We start from the raw sequence: 16041 nt of genomic DNA, 5'->3' as shown, positions 1-16041 counted from the left end.
TACATCTAAACAAGCTTTCTTGAACCAGACCGAAGTCTGTCTGAACTCAGCCCTCTGTGTCCCCTGGTCTCTTTGATTTGGCTCGTTTGTGTTATTTCACAAGATATCATCATACAGAACAGGAATTGGAATAAGAGTTGGCGCATGTATTGGCTAAATATGTAATTTTTTTGAATCTGGTCATGCTTAACTGTATTGTCAGCTACTGTACAATAACTTATCTGTCTGTGTTATGTTTAAAGACTATTGACAACACCCCAGCTTTCTCCCTGTAGCTCCCTATTGTATAACCCCCCATATAATGCACTACAACCTTCCATAACGCTTACTCTTTGTCAATCTCGATCTCTCACTGAAGCAGAGAGTTGTTCCACAGAGGCAGAGCGCCCAACCTCTCTCTCTCTCCCGCTCCTCCACCTTTCTCCCTCCCTCTCCCACCCTCTCTCCATCTCTTCCACCTCTCTCTGTCCCTCTCCTGTTTCTCTCTCTCCACCTCTCTCTCTTTCTCTTTCTCCTTTTTTCTCTCCCCTCTCCCCTCTCCCTCTCCCCTCTCCCCTCTCCCCTCTCCCCTCTCATACACAATCTCTCTTTCTCTCCCTCTCTCCCTCTTTCTCTCTATTCCCCCACTCTAACTCTCTGTGGAATTCTTTGTGTGGGCTGGTCTGTCTGGGTTTTCTCCCCTGACTGTCACAGCTCAGCTCATTTTTGATTAAACGGCCTGCAGCACTACTGGGGTTCATTCATTCTAATGAGAGGAGTGGAGGCCTGTCCAATGATGAACCTGTATCACTGGACTGTGAGACGCCACAGGATATTCTTCTTCTTCTGGACCCTGTTCTTACTTACACCCTAGCTTACAGCTATGTTTTACTCATTTACTTTGAATGTCTACACTCCTGGAATAGTATGCCCCTGCCCTTTGCTTATTATGATTATGATGGATTCTCTCCATCTTCCTCCCTGTGTAGTTGGGTTATGTTGATGGCTCATTGTTTCACCCTTGAATTCAGTAATTTATTCGCTTCGGCACCCCAGTGTCAACGTCATGAATAATTTGTGAAATCAGATGCGTAAATCTTGTTCCATGTCATCTGTTGTCTGGTAAGCACACTACAAACTCAGCCTGGTCTCATAGATTAGACGTAACATAGTAAATGTAAATCCGGGATATATTACATTTGGTATGGTTACATAAGACAGATGGTTACTTAAGACAAAAAACGAAAGTAGGGTTGTTAGTTGGGGTGGATGGGTAGGCGTATAACACGAACGTATAGCAACCCAAAGGTTGCGAATTCGAATCTCATTATGGACAACTTTAGCATTTTCAACTACTTACTACTTTTGAGCTACTTTTCGACTACTCTTTTTGTTCAGACAAAATAAGGTATTTTGTCCTGGCTAGATAACTAAAGACTTTATACATGCATGGGTATATTCATTCGTTCTCAGGTTGTGGCAGGGTCTTCTTTCTTTTCCATGTTAACCTAGTTTTTGTGTCTGGCTTCATGGCCTCTTGGTTTGAGCCTGAAAGGCTCTTAGGGCATTGAAAAAGTAGAGAATGGCCTCAGAAATGACAGATAGAGAGAGGTAGTCAGAACCAAGCTGTGTTGATGTAATGGCCTGGCTGGAAGACGTCCTTGTCTTTTGATGGAACCACTCTCATTGAGCCGAGCACAAAACAGACTTGAGTCTGAATGCAGTGCAGTCTCTCACTCTGCAGGGTAGCTCTCAGGCAAGGCTGAAAGACAGAGCCCACCTTTCAGCCAGCTCAACCCTGTTGTCCTCTTCCTCCCAGTTAGGTTGTTGGGCAGACTAACGTTTAGTCTGTTCTGTGAAGATCCAGAGAACTGAAGAAGCAGAATATTTTTGCCAACGTATTCCTAGAAAAATGTAAGCTTTCCCTCGCACTGCGGTAGGCTATGTTCTCCCTCCAGATATCGACCTCAAACTCAAATTAATGTAATTATTTGTCACATGCGCCGAATACAACAGGTGTAGACCTTACCGTGAAATGCTTACTTACAAGCCCTTAACCAACAATGCAGATTTGGTTTTTTTTGTAAGTAAGAAAATATGTGCCATTTTTTTTATATATATACAATAAAAAATCAAATATAAATTAACACAATAAAATAACAATAACGAGGCTATGTACAGGGGGTACTGGTACCAATGTGTGGGGGTACAGGTTAGTTGAGGTAATTGAGGTAATATGTACAGTACCAGTCAAAGGTTTGGACATACCTACACATTCAAGGGTTTTTCTATATTTTTACTATTTTTTTACATTGTAGAATAATAATGAAGACATCAAAACTATGAAATAACACATATGGAATCATGTAGTAACCAAAAAAGTGTTAAACAAATCAAAATAATGTTATATTTGAGATTCTTCAAATAGCCTTGATGACATCTTTGCACACTCTTGGCATTCACTCAACCAGCTTCACCAGGAATGCTTTTCCAACAGTCTTGAAGGAGTTCCCACATATGCTGAACACTTGTTGGCTGCTTTTCCTTCACTCTGCCGTCCGACTCATCCCAAACCATCTCAATTTGGTTGAGGTCGGGGGATTGTGGAAGCCAGGTCATCTGATGCAGCACTCCATCACTCTCCTTCTTGGTAAAATAGCCCTTACACAGCCTGGAGGTGTGTTGGGTCATTGTCCTGTTGAAAAACAAATGATAGTCCCACTAAGCCCAAACCAGATGGGATGGTGTATCGCTGCAGAATGTTGTGGGAGCCATGCTGGTTAAGTGTGCCTTGAATTCAAAATAAATCACTGACAGTGTCAACAGCAAAGCACCCCCACACCATAACACCTCCTCCTCCATGCTTTACGGTGGGAACTACACATGCGGAGATCATCCGTTCAACTACACCGCGTCTCACAAAGACACAGCGGTTTGAACCAAAAATCTCAAATTTGGACTCCAGACCAAAGGACACATTTCCACCAGTCTAATGTCCATTGCTCATGTTTCTTGGCCCAAGTAGGTCTCTTCTTCTTATTGGTGTCCTTTAGTAGTGGTTTCTTTGCACTAATTCGACAATGAAGGCCTGATTCACACAGTCCCCTCTGAACAGTTGATGTTGAGATGTGTCTGTTACTTGAACTCTGTGAAGCATTTATTTGGGCTGCAATTTCTGAGGCTGGTAACTCTAATGAACTTATCCTCTGCAGCAGAGGTAACTCTGGGTCTTCCATTCCTGTGGCGGTCCTCATGAGAGCCAGTTTCATCCTTAGCGCTTGATGGTTTTTGCAACTGCACTTGAAGAAACTTTCAAAGTTCTTGAAATATTCCGTAGCTCAGTTGGTAGAGCATGGCACTTGCAATGCCAGGGTTCTTGTTTCGTTTCCCACGGGGGGCCAGTATGAAAAAATTTATGCACTCACGAACTGTAAGTTGCTCTGGAAAAGAGTGTCTGCTAAATTACTAAAATGTAAATGTAAAAATGTATTGACTGACCTTCATGTCTTAAAGTAATGATGGATTGTCTTTGCTTATTTGAGCTGTTCTTGCCATAATATGGACTTGGTCTTTTACTAAATAGGTCTATCTTCTGTGTACCCCCCCTACTTTGTCACAACACAACTGATTGGCTCAAACGCATACATTTATTCTCCACAAATTAACTTTTAAGAAGGCACACCTGTTAATTGAAATGCAATCCAGGTTACTACCTCATGAAGCTGGTTGAGAGAATGCCAAGAGTGTGCAAAGCTGTCATCAAGGCAAAGGGTGGCTATTTGAAGAATCTCAAATATAAAATATATTTTGATTTATTTAACACTTGTTTGGTTACTACATGATTCCATATGTATTATTTCATAGTTTTGATGTCTTCACTATTATTCTACAATGTAAAAAAAATTGTAAAAAATAAAGAAAAACCCTTGAATGAGTACAGTGGCTTGCGAAAGGATTCACCCCCTTGGCATTTTTCCTATTTTGTTGCCTTACAACCTGGAATTAAAATGGATTTTGGGGGGGGTTGTATCATTTGATTTACAAAACAGGCCTACCACTTTGAAGATGCAAAATATTTTTTTTTGTGAAACAAACAAGAAATAAGACAAAAAAACAGAAAACTTGAGCGTGCATAACTATTCACCCCCCTCCCCCAAAGTCAATACTTTGTAGAGCCACCTTTTGCCGCAATTACAGCTGCAAGCCTCTTGGGGTATATCTCTATAAGCTTTGCACATCTAGCCACTGGGATTTTTGCCCATTCTTCAAGGCAAAACTGCTCCAGCTCCTTCAAGTTGGATGGGTTCTGCTGGTGTACACCAATCTTTAAGTCATACCACAGATTCTCAATTGGATTGAGGTCTGGGCATTGACTAGGCCATTCCAAGACATTTAAATGTTTCCCCTTAAACCACTCAAGTGTTGCTTTAGCAGTATGCTTAGGGTCATTGTCCTGCTGAAAGGTGAACCTCCGTCCTAGTCTCAAATCTCTGGAAGACTGAAACAAGTTTCCCTCAAGAATTTCCCTGTATTTAGCACCATCATTCCTTCAATTCTGACCAGTTTCCCAGTCCCTGCCAATGAAAAACATGAGAGGTGTTGGGTTTGTGCCAGACATAGCGTTTTCCTTGATGGCCAAATAGCTCACTTTTAGTCTCACCTGACCAGAGTACCTTCTTCCATATGTTTGGGGAGTCTCCCACATGTCTTTTGGCGAACACCAAACGTGTTTGCTTATTTTTTTCTTAAAGCAATGGCTTTTTTCTGGCCACTCTTCCGTAAAGTCCAGCTCTGTGGAGTGTACGGCTTAAAGTGGTCCTATGGACAGATACTCCAATCTCCGCTGTGAAGCTTTTTAGCTCCTTCAGGGTTATCTTTAGTCTCTTTGTTGCCTCTCTAATTAATGCCCTCCTTGCCTGGTCTGTAAGTTTTGGTGGGCGGCCCTCTCTTGGCAGGTTTGTTGTGGTGCCATATTCTTTCAATTTTTTCATAATGGATTTAATGGTGCTCTGTGGGATGTTCAGCATTTCAGATATTTTTATAACCCAACCCTGATCTGTACTTCTCCACAACTTTGTCCCTGACCTGTTTGGAGAGCTCCTTGGTCTTCATGGTGCCGCTTGCTTGGTGGTGCCCCTTGCTTAGTGGTGTTGCAGACTCTGGGGCCTTTCAGAACAGGTGTATATATACTGAGATCATGTGACACTTAGATTGCACCCAGGTGGACTTTATTTAACTAATTATGTGACTTCTGAAGGCAATTGGTTGCACCAGATATTATTTACAGGCTTCATAGCAAAGGGAGTGAATACATATGCACGCACCACTTTTCAGTTATTTATTTTTTCAAATTTTTAGAAACAAGTAATTTTTTTCATTTCACTTCACCAATTGGGACTGTTTTGCGTATGTCCATTACATGAAATCCAAATAAAAATCTATTTAAATTACAGGTTGTAATGCTACAAAATAGGAAAAATGCCAAGGGGGATGAATACTTTTGCAAGGCACTGTACGTTTGTCCAAACTTTTGACTGGTAGTTTACATGTAGGTAGGGGTAAACTGACTATGCATAGATAATAAACAGCGAGTAGCAGCAGTGTAAAAAGGGGGGTCAATGCAAATAGTCCGGGTAGCCATTTGATTAACTGTTTAGCATTCTTATGGCTTCGGGGTAGAAGCTGTTAAGGAGCCTTTTGGACCTAGACCTGGCACTCCTGTACCGCTTGCCATGCAGTAGCAGAAAGAGCAGTCTATGACTTGGGTGGCTGGAGTCTTTGACAATTTTTAGTGCCTTCCTCTGACACTGCCTGGTATAGAGGTCCTGGATGGCAGGAAGCTTGGCCCCAGGGATGTACTAGGCTGTACGCACTACCCTCTGTAGGAGGAGCAGTTGCCATACCAAGCAGTGATGCAATCAGTCAGGATACTCTTGATGGTGCAGCTATAGAACGTTTTGAGGATCTGAGGACCCATGCCAAATCTTTTCAGTCTCCTGAGGGGCAATAGGCATTGTCATGCCCTCTTCACGACTGTCTTGGTGTGTTTGGACCATGATAGTTTGTTGGTGATGTGGACACCAAGGAACTTGAAGCTCTCGACCTGCTCCACTACAGCTCCATCGATGTGAATGGGGGCGTGCTCAGCCCTCCTTTTCCTGTAGTCCACGATCAGCTCTTTTGTCTTGCTCACGTTGAGATAGAGGTTGTTGTCCTGGCACCACACTACCATGTCTCTGACCTCCTCCCTATAGGCTGTCTCATCGTTGTCCGTGATCAGGCATACCACCGTTGTGTTGTCGGCAAACTTAATGATGGTGTTGGAGTCAGAGAGTACAGGAGGAGTCTAAGCACGCATCCCTGAGGGGCCCCAGTGCTGTGGATCAGCGTGGCAGATGTGTTGTTACCTACTCTTACCACCTGGGGGCGGCCCGTCAGGAAGTCCAGCATCCAGTTGCAAAGGGAGGTGTTTAGTCCCAGGGTCTTTAGCTTAGTGATGAGCTTTGAGGGTACTTTGGGGGCACTATGGTGTTGAACGCTGAGCTGTAGTCAACGGAATCTGTTATTGTGGTTCACAGAAAGCTGTGAAATTATTATTTTTTTGTGTGTGACAGAGTTCACTTTCTTACCCCATGCAATACCTTGTCATCATGCTCTTTATTCACTCTGTTACCGTGAGACACTCCGATGTGCATTGACCTTCCTCATTTTCTGTACTTAGTCACATTATAAAATGCTGAGCACCAGAATGTATAGGATAATCTACTCTCTCTCCACTTCAATTCAATCTAGGAGAAGAAGAAAAAAACTCACTCAGGCAGTATGCTATGTTGAAGAGAGATTGGCTAATCTGTGAAAGCGAGTCTGCCGCTCACTGGAATATTATGCTCACTGATTTAATGCCCTCTCTGTATTATTCTCCTAGGTAAGCACTTTCTGGCATCACTGTCGAGGATGGGGGTTTGTGCACTGGTGGTGATCACTCCCTATGAGGGTTTGGACGACTGATTGAGGTGATGTACTGCAGCATGTTCTGCCCATTCACAGCAGATGGGTTTGTAGCCCTGCTGTTTCAATACACAGACAAGCATAGAGTCACTGCAGCAATGGCACACTGTTACTATAGAAATGTAGTCCTGTAGTACTGCTGTGTACAGAAATAGGCCTATATATTATTGCAACCATGCCATATTGATATATAGGAATACCCTAGTCTTGCAGCATTAATACTTAAATAGGCCTTCAGTATTAATTCATAGCAGATAGTAGTATAACCATGCCATATGATTACATACCTGTAGCCTTGCAGTAGTAATAATCAGATCAACCTACAGTATTACTATGCTTATAGCAGTATTACTGCTCAGCAGATAGTCAGGTAGCTGTAACTCCTGCTGACTCTGTCTTCATTATGCATGAGCCCTGACCACCCATCACCAGCTGTCACAGAGCTGACCACTGAATCACATCTGACCACCCATCACCAGCTGTCACAGAGCTGACCACTGAATCACATCTGACCACCCATCACCAGCTGTCACAGAGCTGACCACTGAATCACATCTGACCACCCATCACCAGCTGTCACAGAGCTGACCACTGAATCACATCTGACCACCCATCACCAGCTGTCACAGAGCTGACCACTGAATCACATCTGACCACCCATCACCAGCTGTCACAGAGCTGACCACTGAATCACATCTGACCACCCATCACCAGCTGTCACAGAGCTGACCACTGAATCACATCTGACCACCCATCACCAGCTGTCACAGAGCTGACCACTGAATGACATCTGACCACCCATCACCAGCTGTCACAGAGCTGACCACTGAATGACATCTGACCACCCATCACCAGCTGTCACAGAGCTGACCACTGAATCACATCTGATCACCCATCACCAGCTGTCACAGAGCTGACCACTGAATCACATCTGACCACCCATCACCAGCTATCACAGAGCTTACCACTGAATCACATCTGACCACCCATCACCAGCTGTCACTGAGCTGACCACTGAATCACATCTGACCACCCATCACCAGCTGTCACAGAGCTGACCACTGATTCACATCTGACCGCCCATCACGAGCTGTCACAGAGCTGACCACTGAATCACATCTGAACACCCATCACCAGCTGTCACTGAGCTGACCAATGAATCAGGGGGAGGAGAGGAGAGGTGAGGGGGAGGAGAGGAGAGGTGAGGGGGAGGAGAGGAGAGGAGAGGTGAGGTGAGGGGGAGGGAGGGAGGGAGGTAGGGAGGGAGGGAAAGGAGATGAGGGGGGAGAATAGGAAAAGAAGGGAAAGGAAAGCAGAGGAGAAGAAAAAAGGAGGAGAGAGAAGGGGAGAGGAGGGGAGAAAAGGGGAGAGAAGGGGAGAAGAGGGGAGAGAAGGGGAGAGGAGAGGAGGGGAGAGGAGGGGAGAGAAGGGGAGAGGAGGGGAGGGGAGAGGAGGGGAGAGAATTGGAGAGGAGGGGAGAGAATTGGAGAGGAGGGGAGAGAAGGGGAGAGAAGGGGGGAGGAGGGGAGAGGAGAGAGAAGGGAGTTAAGGAGAGGATAGGATAGGAGAAGAGGGGATATGAAAGGAGAAGAGAGGCGAGCGTTCCATCAGGGTGGCTTTAAGATGAGCCCACTGACATAGAAATACACTCCTCAGCTTTACTTCTGGGCTGCTTTCCTTTCATGTGTCTTCCTGGTCCAGAGGGATCAGTGAAATATCACAGTCATCTCAGTCACAGGCACACCTTGATATTACCTTCAATGACATGTCTTGAAATGGAACCTATGCTATTGTTTGGGGAAATAAAAGTTTGTACCAATGTGCATACATTGCATACACAGTAATAATTAGTGTGAAATGATAGAGATGGGTGATTGATCTGTTATAATAATACACTGTTTAAATGTACCTTCGGGGGTTCATCCTTTCTCTCTCTCTCTCTCTCTCTGCATTGATGATGCAATAGCGCTGATAGTCACAAAGTGTATCTACATTACTGTCTATTCAGCATGTCTAAAAGCAGCCCTCTGGACCAGATGGTGCTGGAGGCATGAGACTCAACCCTCATCTCACCCCAATCTGGAGAGCAGGCCTCAATAGACAGTCACTGCCTGAATTGGATGTGAAAGAGTTGACTCAGAGCAAACTAAAGGCAAACTAAAGGCTGGCTAGCATACCGGTACAAGAAATTGAACGTAATATTATGGTAGTGAGATAAAGCTCCCCTGCGTTCATATACACAAAGCCCTCTGCAGTAGGATTGAATGGTGGGAACCGGATTACCAAGATTTACCGCCAAAACCCACTCCCTTTTCCAAAGATAAATAACTGCGGGAAACCGATAAATTATAATAAATTATTTATATGAACAGCATGACATGAAATAAAACTGTAAAATGATATGCAATGTCTAAATCTGGTTTCTCTAAGGTCTTTTCTCTGCTATTTGCATGATCAATCAGAATGCCCACCACATTCTTATTGGCAGACTAAATAGCCTTGGTTTCTCAAATGACTGCCTCACCTGGTTCACCAACTACTTCTCAGATAGAGTTCAATGTGTCAAATCGGAGGGCCTGTTGTCTGGACCTATGGCAGTCTCTATGGGGGTGCCACAGGGTTCAATTCTCGGGCCGACTCTATTCTCTGTGTACATCAATGATGTTGCTCTTGCTGCTGGTGACGCTCGGATCCACCTCTATGCGGACGACACCATTTTGTATACATCTGGCCCTTCATTGGACACTGTGTTAACAAACCTCCAAATGAGCTTCAACGCCATACAACACTCCTTCCGTAGCCTCCAACTGCTCTTAAACACGAGTAAAACTAAATGCATGCTCTTCAACCGAACCCTGCTTGCACCCGCCCACCCGACTAGAATCACTACTCTCGGCGGGTCTGACCTAGAGTATGTGGACAACTACAAATACCTAGGTGTCTGGTTAGACTGTAAACTCTCCTTCCAGACTCAATCAAAAGTTGATCTCCAATCAAAAGTTAGATCTAGAATCGGCTTCCTATTTCGCAACAAAGCCTCCTTCACTCATGCTGCCAAACATGCCCTCGTAAAACTGACTATCCTACCGATCCTTGACTTCGGCGATGTCATTTACAAAATAGCCTCCTACACGCTACTCAGCAAAATGGATGTAGTCTATCACAGTGCCATCCGTTTTGTCACCAAAGCCCCATATACTCCCCACCATTGTGACCTGTACGCTCTTGTTGGCTGGCCCTCACTACATATTCGTCGCCAAACCCACTGGCTCCAGGTCATCTATAAATCACTGCTAGGCAAATCCCTGTCTTATCTTAGCTCACTGGTCACCATAGCAACACCCACCCGTAGTCTGCGTTCCAGCAGGTATATCTCACTGGTCATCCCCAAAGCCAACACCTCCTTTGGCCGCCATTCCTTCTAGTTCTCTGCTGCCAATGACTGGAACGAACTGCAAAAATCTCTGAAGCTGGAAACTCTTATCTCCCTCACTAACTTTAGGCGTCAGTTGTCAGAGCAGCTTACCGATCACTGCACCTGTACACAGCCCATCTGTAATTAGCCCATCCAACTACCTCATCCCCATATTGTTATTTATTTTGCTAATTTGCACCCCAGTATCTCTATTTGCACAACATCTTTTGCACATCTATCATTCCAGTGTTAATACGAAATTGTAACTATTTTGCACTATGGCCTATTTATTGCCTTACCTCCATCATTTACTACATTTGCACACACTGTATATATATTTTCTGTTGTAATTTTGACTTTATGTTTTGTTTACCCCATATGTAACTCTGTGTTGTTGTTTTTATCGCACTGCTTTGCTATATCTTGGCCAGGTCGCAGTTGTAAATGAGAACTTGTTCTCAACTGGCTTACCTGGTTAAATAAAGGTGAAATAAAAATAAATAAATAAAATCATCAACGCTCAGGGTGGGGACAGACAGTGCATCTCAGTAGGCTATGGAGCGCAGTTCACAATGCATGTATCATCTTATCATGGTAACTTTTTTTCTTATGACAGGTAGCCCTACATTTGCTGCAGCATAGCCTATGCTTCAGTAGGATAATATAAGGACTGAAAGAGCGTCTAATTTACACATCTCCATCACCTTACTTTTTAATTGTAAATATTTTAAATTTTTTATTTGCAGCTGCAGAGTTATAAAACATCCTATCACTCGAATATCATTGCTTTAAAGCACTTGAGCACTCTCTGTCTTTTTCTCTCTCCATCAATTCCATTCAAATTGCATCCAAAATAGATAATCCTGTTCAAGATATATATATATACAGTTGAAATCGGAAGTTTACATACACCTTAGCCAAGTACATTTAAACTCAGTTTTTCACAATTCCTGACATTTAATCCTAGTAAAAATTCCCTGTCTTAGGTCAGTTAGGATCACCACTTTATTATAAGAATGTGAAATGTCAGAATAATAGTAGAGAGAATGATTTTTTTCAGCTTTTATTTCTTTCATCACATTTACATTTACTTCATTTAGCAGACACTCTTATCCAGAGCGACTTACAAATTGGTGCATTCACCTTATAGCCAGCGGGATAACCACTTTACAATATATATATATATATATATATATTTTTTTTTGGGGGGGTAAGGGGGGGTAGAAGGATTACTTTATCCTATCCCAGGTATTCCTTAAAGAGGTGGGGTTTCAAGTGTCTCCGGAAGGTGGTGAGTGACTCCGCTGTCCTGGCGTCGTGAGGGAGCTTGTTCCACCATTGGGGTGCCAGAGCAGCGAACAGTTTTGACTGGGCTGAGCGGGAACTGTGCTTCCGCAGAGGTAGGGGGACCAGCAGGCCAGAGGTGGATGAACGCCATGCCCTCATTTGGGTGTAGGGACTGATAAGAGCCTGAAGGTACGGAGGTGCCGTTCCCCTCACAGCTCCGTAGGCAAGCACCATGGTCTTGTAGCAGATGCGAGCTTCAACTGGAAGCCAGTGGAGTGTGTGGAGGAGCGGGGTGACGTGAGAGAACTTGGGAAGGTTGAACACCAGACGGGCTGCGGCATTCTGGTTGAGTTGTAGGGGTTTAATGGCACAGGCAGGGAGCCCAGCCAACAGCGAGTTGCAGTAATCCAGACGGGAGATGACAAGTGCTTGGATTAGGACCTGTGCCGCTTCTTGTGTAAGGCAGGGTCGTACTCTCCGAATGTTGTAGAGCATGAACCTACAGGATCGGGTCACCGCCTTGATGTTAGCGGAGAACGACAGGGTGTTGTCCAGGGTCACGCCAAGGCTCTTCGCACTCTGGGAGGAGGACACAACGGAGTTGTCAACCGTGATGGCGAGATCATGGAATGGGCAGTCCTTCCCCGGGAGGAAGAGCAGCTCCGTCTTGCCGAGGTTCAGCTTGAGGTGATGATCCGTCATCCACACTGATATGTCTGCCAGACATGCAGAGATGCGATTCGCCACCTGGTTATCAGAAGGGGGAAAGGAGAAGATTAGTTGTGTGTCGTCTGCGTAGCAATGATAGGAGAGGCCTTGTGAGGATATGACAGAGCCAAGTGACTTGGTGTATAGCGAGAATAGGAGAGGGCCTAGAACTGAGCCCTGGGGGACACCAGTGGTGAGAGCACGTGGTGCGTAGACAGATTCTCGCCACGCCACTTGGTAGGAGCGACCGGTCAGGTAGGACGCAATCCAAGAGTGAGCCGCGCCGGAGATGCCCAGCTCGGAGAGGGTGGAGAGGAGGATCTGATGGTTCACAGTATCAAAGGCAGCAGACAGGTCTAGAAGGACAAGAGCAGAGGAGAGAGAGTTAGCTTTAGCAGTGTGGAGAGCCTCTGTGACACAGAGAAGAGCAGTCTCAGTTGAATGACCAGTCTTGAAACCTGACTGGTTTGGATCAAGAAGGTCATTCTGAGAGAGATAGCAAGAGAGTTGGCTAAAGACAGCACGCTCAAGAGTTTTGGAGAGAAAAGAAAGAAGGGATACTGGTCTGTAGTTGTTGACATCAGAGGGATCGAGTGTTGGTTTTTTGAGAAGGGGTGCAACTCTCGCTCTCTTGAAGACGGAAGGGACATAGCCAGCGGTCAAGGATGAGTTGATGAGCGAGGTGAGGTAAGGGAGAAGGTCACCGGAGATGGTCTGGAGAAGAGAGGAGGGGATAGGGTCAAGCGGGCAGGTTGTTGGGCGGCCGGCCGTCACAAGTCGCAAGATTTTATCTGGAGAGAGAGGGGAGAAATAAGTCAAAGCATAGGGTAGGGCAGTGTGAGCAGGACCAGCAGTGTCATTTGACTTAACAAACGAGGATCGGATGTCGTCAACCTTCTTTTCAAAATGGTTGATGAAGTCATCCACAGAGAGGGAGGAGGGGGGGAGGAACAGACACATTCCCAGTGGGTCAGAAGTCTACATACACTCAATTAGTATTTGGTAACATTGCCTTTAAATTGTTTAACTTGGGTCAAATGTTTCGGGTAGCCTTCCACAAGCTTCCCACAATAAGTTGGGTGAATTTTGGCCCATTCCTCCTGACAGAGCTGGTGTAACTGAGTCAGGTATGTAGGCCTCCTTGCTCGCACACGCCTTTTCAGCTCTGCCCACACATTTTCTATAGGATTGAGGTCAGGGCTTTGTGATGGCCACTCCAATACCTTGACTTTGTTGTCCTTAAGCCATTTTGCCACAACTTTGGAAGTATTCTTGGGGTCATTGTCCATTTGGAAGACCCATTTGCGACCAAGCTTTAACTTCCTGACTGATGTCTTGAGATGTTGCTTCAATATATCCACATAAATGTCCTTCCTCATGATGCCAACTATTTTGTGAAGTGCACAAGTCCCTCCTGCAGCAAAGCAACCCCACAGCATGATGCTGCCACCCCCGTGCTTCACGGTTAGGATGGTGTTCTTCGGCTTGCAAGCCTACCCCTTTTCCTCCAAACATAACAATGGTCATTATGGCCAAACAGTTCTATTTTTGTTTCATCAGACCAGAGGACATTTCTCCAAAAAGTATGATCTTTGTCCCCATGTGCAGTTGCAAACCGTAGTCTGGCTTTTTTTTGGCGGTTTTGGAGAAGTGGCTTCTTCCTTGCTGAGCGGCCTTTCAGGTTATGTCGATATAGGACTCATTTTACTGTGGATATAGATACTTTTGTACCTGCTTCCTCCAGCATCTTCACAAGGTCCTTTTCTGTTGTTCTGAGATTGATTTGCACTTTTCACACCAAAGTACGTTCATCTCTAGGAGACAGAACACGTCTCCTTCCTGAGCGGTATGATGGCTGTGTGGTCCCATGGTGTTTATACTTGCGTACTATTGTTTGTACAGATGAACGTGGTACCTTCAGGCGTTTGGAAATTGCTCCCAAGGGTGAACCAGACTTGTGGAGGTCTACCATTTTTTTCTGAGGTCTTGGCTGATTTCTTTTGATTTTCCCATGATGTCAAGCAAAGAGGCACTGAGTTTGAAGGTAGGCCTTGAAATACATCCACACGTACACCTCCAACTGACTCAAATGATGTCAATTAGCATATCAGAAGCTTCTAAAGCCATGACATCATTTTCTGGAATTTTCCAAGCTGTTTAAAGGCACAGTCAACTTAGTGTATGTAAACTTCTGACCCACTGGAATTGTGATACAGTGAATTATAAGGGAAATAATCTGTCTGTAAACAATTGTTGGAAAAATGACTTGTGTCATGCACAAAGTAGATGTTCTAACCGACTTGCCAAAACTATAGTTTGTTAACAAGAGTGGTTGAAAAACTAGTTTTAATGACTCCAACCTAAGTGTATGTAAACTTCCGACTTCAACTGTATATACAGTGCATTCAAAAAGTATTCAGACCCCTTGACTTTTTCCACATTTTGTTAAGTTACAGCCATATTCTAAAATAGATTAAAAAATAAATAAAAAATCATCAATCTGCACACAATACCCCATAACGACAAAGTGAAATCAGGTTTATAGAAATGTTTGCTAATTTAAAAAAGAACAAAGAAATATAACATTTACATAAGTATTCAGACACTTTACTCAGTACTTTGTTGAAGCACCTTTGGCAGTAATTACAGCCGCGTGTCTTCTAGGGTATGACGCTACAAGCTTGGCAAATCAAATCAAATCACATTTTATTTGCCACATGCGCCGAATACAACAGGAGTAGACCTTACTGTGGCATGCTTACTTACAAGCCCTTCATGAGTTTTAATTAAAAAATATATATAAAAAAATAATGAAAGAGCAGCAGTAAAATAAGTCAGAGTCAATGTGTGGGGGCACAGGTTAGTCGAGCTAATTGAGGTAATATGTACATGTGGGTAGAGTTAAAGTGACTATGCATAGATAATAAACAGATCGTAGCAGCAGCATAAAAGAGAGGGTGGGGTGGTGTGGGGGGGCAGTGCAAATAGTCTGGGTAGCCATGATTAGCTGTTCAGGATTCTTATGGCTTGGGGGTAGAAGCTGTTAAGAAGCCTTTTGGACCTAGACTTGGCGCTCCGGTACCGCTTGCCGTGCGATAGCAGAGAGAACAGTCTATGACTAGGGGGGCTGGAGTCTTTGACAATTTTTAGGGCCTTCCTCTGACACCGCCTGGTATAGAGGTCCTGGATGGCAGGAAGATTGGCCCCAGTGATGTACTGGGCCATACACACTACCCCCTGTAGTGCCTTGCGGTCAGAGGCCAAGCAGTTCTCATACCAGGCAGTGATGCAACCTGTCAGGATGCTCTCGATGGTGCAGCTGTATAACTCTTTGAGGATCTGAGGACCCATGCCAAATCTTTTCAGTATTCTGAGGAGGAATAGGCTTTGTCGTGCCCTCTTCATGACTGTCTTGGTGTGTTTGGACCATGATAGTTTGTTGGTGATGTGGAAACCAAGGAACTTGAACGTCGATGAGAATGGGGGCGTGCTCAGTCCTCTTTTTTTTCCTGTAGTCCACAATCATCTCCTTTGTCTTGATCATGTTGAGGGAGAGATTCTTATCCTGGCACCACACGGCCAGGTCTCTGACCTCCTCCCTATAGGCTGTCTCATCGTTGTCGGTGATCAAGCCTACCACTGTT

General features: G+C 44.6%; 1 protein-coding gene across 3 annotated transcripts in view; it reads left to right on the top strand.

The window, feature by feature from the left end:
• The window catches only part of LOC121559483 (cell adhesion molecule 1-like), a 184300-nt gene that overhangs the window by 55658 nt on the left and 112601 nt on the right, over nucleotides 1–16041 (top strand). The gene's annotated exons all lie outside the window — the stretch shown is intronic.

The sequence above is a fragment of the Coregonus clupeaformis genome, chromosome 5 (assembly GCF_020615455.1).
Source record: "Coregonus clupeaformis isolate EN_2021a chromosome 5, ASM2061545v1, whole genome shotgun sequence".
Taxonomy (NCBI): domain Eukaryota; kingdom Metazoa; phylum Chordata; class Actinopteri; order Salmoniformes; family Salmonidae; genus Coregonus; species Coregonus clupeaformis.
The sequence above is the reverse complement of the archived record's forward strand: the minus strand, read 5'-3'. Positions and strand labels throughout refer to the sequence as shown.